The following is a 5,682-nucleotide window of genomic DNA, read 5'->3' on the forward strand; positions in this document are numbered from 1 at the left end:
ATTATATGCTAACATTATATTTTTATCTTATACTTTTTTTTATACTTTTCAACAGTCATACATATTCAGTAGCAAATGCAATAATTTGTAGCATGCTTTTAAGCAATTGAAAAGGTCCAAATATATCGCTCAACATTTAAAAATATCCAATATACCAATTGTGGCTTTCATCTTTAGCATGGGAGAGAGATATTTAGATATTTTAATTATTCAGGAGTACATTTGAGACAGAAGATAATTAACGTGAAGATTACTATGAACGATTGAGGTATTTTGGACGAACCTAATTCACCCTAAACAGGGACTAAACCTCAAAGTATAAATTACTTTAGTGGGGGTAGAAAAAAAATTGAAACTTCAAAATTCTTTTGGGACCTTATAATACTCACAATTGATTCACGAAATCAAGCGAAGCAAAAACAGTGGTAACAAAAAAGTAAGAAGAAAAATGGGAAGCCAACAAGCAGCACAAATTCCCACCAGTTTTGGGCATGAACTAAAGGCTTGTCTCCGCTGCTGCCTTGTCAAAACTTACGATCAGGTTACCTTTTTCGTTTTCTTTAATACCTTCAATTTTTTTTTTTTTTTTTTTGCTCTTGCAACATTCTTCAATGTATTCGGGTTCATTATAGTTAGATTATTTTTTGTATTTTTGCAAACATTATGCGATTTTTAACTCTCTACTTTTGGAAGGGGAGACTTGGCCACGTGACCTCGTGGAAATAACATATTGTAAAAATACAGGGTAAGAATGCGTATAATAGACCTTTGTGGTCCGATTTTTCTCCTGAGCTCACACATAGGGGAGCTTATCAAAGTGCCCTTTACTAATCTACTTTTGATGAATAGAGTTATTCGATAATTGTGATGACAAAAAATATCAATTTTTCGGCGAAATAGTTGAAGTGTACTTGAGCTGACACGAATTTGGGTCGAATTTGGGTTTTGAATAGTCTATGCTTTCCCTTAAAAGGCGGAATCTTTAAGATTTTTTGAGTAAAAAGGAGTAAATTAGGTTTTTTGTTGGATATACTTGTACTGGGGTTTATATTTTTCTTTTTGAGAAAGTAAATAATTTTATTTTCCAAGTGAGAATATGTACAGCTCAATTAAAAAAAAAACAGAAGAGTTGACTTCAAGACAAACTATCTAATGTATGACCTGTACTACTTCTAAGATATCCAGGGCAAAAGTTGAGCAGTTCAAACTAATACCTTGCAATTGTAATAATTTGCTCCAAACCTTAGCAGCTATTGCACAAAGAAAGAATAGATGAATTGTGCTTTCATTTTTTCCTTTTTGAGACAGAGTAAAAAGGAAAGTATATACACATAAACTTTATAGTTTAGATTACTTTTATTTTTTAATATATGGGTTTCAAATTGGTTATATTCCCCCCCCCCCCCCCACACACACACGCACACACACCCAAAGGTTGTTGGATATATTCGTAGTGAGATGATTTAAATTTTAAATGGAGTAACGTGGAGGATTCATATAGCCGATCTCAACTTGTTTGAGACTGAGGCTTAGTTGTTGTTTGTATACTTGTAGTGGGGTTTATTGTTTTTGAAGGGTGATTATTTGGTAAATTGCAGTTTAGGGAATAAGGATGTGAGAACTGTCCCTTTTTCCAGATGGAAGAAGATCATGAGCGTGTTATGGAGTGCACTACTTCTAAATTTACTGGGTATGGTGAACTTTTAGTTTCTTATTTATGAATAATTGAAAATATATGTTTCATCTTTCTTCTTTGTTTTTTTTGGGCCTAGTTACTTTTTTTAGTTAGTAATTTTGGAGTTACAATGTAACAGTTTGATCTCGGTCATGGATCCAACAAGGAGCTGGGCAGCCCGGTGGCTTCGAATTGGTATCTAAAACCTTTCTTAAATTCTTATAATTTTGATGGAATTTGTTTACTCATGATTCAGTATATTTTGCATGCTTGAGGTTGTGTATATAAGGGCTTTATAGTTTTTTAATGGCATAACTAAAGTGCTTCATAGTATTAGTAGTGATTACGAGATATCCTTTTTCCCTTTATTGACAAGAGTGGAAGTTGTGAAGTTTTTTTTTGCCTATAATTGTTTACTGCTGTTAGCATGCACTGCACTTCCTATGTGAAGGGTTCTTAATGTTCATTAACCTTTGTGAGTAGACTTACTTGTATAGATTTTTGGGAGGGTGGTGTCTCTTGGTGTCTATGTCATCGTTTACTTATGAATTTTCCAAAGACGATTAGATTTGATGTACTTTGCAATATGTTGCTACTCTTTTCTTCTTGAGGATATTTTTTAGACTCTTTTAATGTGTGAATTTTGCCTTAATATACCAGCAGAGTGCTCTGAGCTTAAAGGCAAATGTTTGATTTCAAATTCCTTCTTAGATATTAGCTTTTCTGCAAATGTTTGGAAATTATGTAGAGGCACATTGTAGAAAGTAGTAAACTGAGGCTAAGCGGGATGTTTGAGGGTTGTTTCTTTTGCTACTTTCTGCATTTTGCCCTAATAGTTAGCAGCATAGTGCTCAAAGGTCAAAGGGCAGAATCTTGAACTCACGTTCCTTTTTATATCAGCTTTTTGCGAAATGGTTGGAAATTTTTTGAAGGGGACCATGTCGGTCATAATTTAGGTAGTGGGTTTGTGATGCTATCAAATAGATTCATCTCAAGTTATTGAATTTGATCTTCTTAGAGGAACATATTCTATAAGGAAGCACTTATTCAAAGGGCTTCTTGTTCATAACCTTTTTTTTGTTTGGTTCATAATTGAGTACACATTGGTGGTGAGAAACTTCAAAGAGACATCCCTTTTTTTTGCAACCTTTTGTTTCTTTGTAGAAACTTACATCTAATTAGTTTATTCCGATTGTATGCCTTATACCACCATAATGTTGATTTAGATTTCTTTGTTAAGTGACACATGTTCCTAGTAAGGGTAACAGTTTTCTTATCCTGACAACTCCTCAGTGCATCACTATTAGAAACTCTAGTTAGGCTACGCTAAAAAAGCATCAGTCTTGATTAGACTTGAAAGATCTTCGATGCAAGTTTATGCCTTGAAGAGCACTTAAGACCTCCGAAATGCAAATATTGATGATATTATGCCTAAGTAGTAGGAGAGGGGGGAGTACCTGTTAGATTTATAGGGCTCGACGAAGGAAATACATAAAAAAAAGGAGGGAGTACTAGGAAAGGTCTGATTATCTGAAATAAATCAAAGTTTTTTTTGTCCTTACAACTCTTACATAAGAGCCTTTTCAAGCTAAGGAACTCCTTTTAGGTAGTCTAGTCAACACCATATAATACTCCAATTTTTTACCAAGATGTTTCACCTTTATTAGCTTCTGAAGTCGCATTGTAATTATGCAACCTGAGGATTGATGCTTTATAACTATTTTTCTTTTCCAGTCCATTCATTGAAAATCTCCAATTTTGATAATTGTATTCTTTGCTCTTTATGCTAGCAACTGTTTGCAAATGTTATCTGTCTGAATTTTGTATGTTGATAAATACCCTGTCATCTCTATTCAAAATATTTTATTGCTTCCTATTGCATAGCGGGGCATACTGTTGAGCCGAATTCTCTCTTTCTCTTTTTTTTTTTGAAACATTTTCAGCACGGTATGTCCCTGGTTGTTACACGCTTTTAGTGTCTGATGAGTTTCCGGAAGATTTGCAGGTAAGTGATGCCAGATCTTTGCTATTCCAAAGTCCTTTTGTAGTTCCTCAGATGGCTATAAAGTTGCAAGTTTTGAACTAGCAAGCTATGTCAATATATTCTTTTACTTGCAAATTGTCTCGTCGTTCATGTCTTGTATTATATTGTACTACTTGCTATTCCTTGCCAGGGTCAAATATTATTTGGTTGTCCTAGGCCTTCTATATTTGAAATTCCTTTTAGTTTGGTTGAGAATCATCTCTGTCTTGGACTCTTGGTACCTTGTGGTTGTAGGCAATCGACAAAACTAATTGAATTCTATTATCTTTTCCAATTCCTGTTAGCTGCAAAAGTTAACTTTATTACTGGAGAGCTAGGATCTTTATCTTTGTCGAAGCATATTAGAGTTAGCTAGTTATATTAGTTTCGCATTGTTATTTACTTTTATTTTTTCTGCAGAATCTTTGTAAAGATCAAAATATCTCATATGCTCGTCCAAAACGCATCTGATCGGACTAACCAGCAGTGATAACATCAGCAGACTTTGGGTTTTGATAAGGGAAGTACTCGCATTTTGCAGCGTCAAAGTAAATTTCGCCTATCTTAGAAAGTAGGGATAAATATTATGTAATTAAGATAACTTAGTATTGGAATTATCATTAACCTCCCCAATATGAAAACTGAACGTATATATGCCTGAGTCTCTCAGTTGTCTGGTGAACTCTGATGTACTAGTGTTGCGTTCATGTGACCTGAAATTTGGGTCTTTCCTCGTATTAATTTTCAAAGTGATGTGTTCGGACTAGGAATTGTTTTGAGTATTCATTTTCCTAGCTTTAATCAGAGGTCTCGGTTCGAGTATGAAAATGGAGAAACTCTGGTAGGGAGCACACGACAGTTCATGTTTGATTCCTATCTTCAGGAGCATGAAATCAAAGACCCTTGACACATATTCTCCGCCGGAGTTTAGACCTCAACCCTTCTCATCTTGCATTTCTTTGGTTTGGAAGTTCCAGAATGTTGTCTGCTGATTTCTATAACAAAGGAAAGCGTCCTACCCTAATACTATGCTATTTGATTGAAACAAGTTCTGTGCTGCTCACCACTCCTCGAGGCCAAGGACGGGATCGAACTGTCATTCCAGGATTTGCCTGAGTCCCAGAAAGCTATGGGCAAGATTCGCCTCAAGTGCTAGATTGCAGATCTTAAGACAGTCCATTCTCTCTCCACAATGGCAAGCTCCTAGTATTTCTCCTTTTAGTGGGTCTAATGCAGACGCAAATCTGGATTAGTCGGACCAATGAGTTTCGGATACCAGATGGTAATCCAAAAAAAAAAAAGGAATCAATTTTTCCGCCTAAATGTGAACACAATTTTCCTGTCGTTGGCTGTAATTTATATGCTTTGCTAGTTGTAGCATCAACCTATCCAAGTGACCAAAATTTTCTCTTGGAAAGAACCATCTTCTCATCTGAAGAGGAATGATGCATTAACAAAACTGCCCTTTCATATAGATTGTCGTATATTTGATCCTTCACCATCGCTTGGTAGGGTAGTATTTTGTCACTAAGCTACTTGGTAGGTGTCACGATCCAAAACCCGCTATAGGTCGTGATGGTGTCCACCGTCGCCGTTAGGCAAGCCAGCGGTGAACTACCAACTTAATTGTTCATTTTATTATTTTTGAAATCATGAATCTTATTAGATAGAGAGATCGATGCATCAAAAATCGTATTTACGTATGATTTAAGTAAAGTATAAAGTAGAAATATCTTAATGGTATGCAAAATCATAACAAATTCTAGAAGATCCCAAAATCCGGTGTCACAAGTGCATGAGCATCTACTAGAAGGTACAATAACAATACAACATCTGTCTAGAATACAAGTTAGACAAGAAAAATGTAAATAATTCTGATGGAGACTCTATGCTACGGATTGCAACATGGGATGCAGCTCACCGTAAAGTCCCTGCAATAGTTGTGCCTTTGCGCCCAAAAGACTATCAGGAATATATATACATG

The 5,682-nt window shown here is 35.4% G+C and overlaps 1 pseudogene; it reads left to right on the plus strand.

Moving 5' to 3' along the window:
- Positions 1-378: 378 nt before the first annotated feature.
- LOC104105454 (transcription elongation factor SPT4 homolog 2-like) lies at positions 379-4,464 on the plus strand (annotated as a pseudogene).
- Positions 4,465-5,682: the final 1,218 nt, after the last annotated feature.

This window comes from Nicotiana tomentosiformis, chromosome 4 (genome assembly GCF_000390325.3).
Source record: "Nicotiana tomentosiformis chromosome 4, ASM39032v3, whole genome shotgun sequence".
NCBI classification, from domain to species: Eukaryota; Viridiplantae; Streptophyta; class Magnoliopsida; order Solanales; family Solanaceae; genus Nicotiana; species Nicotiana tomentosiformis.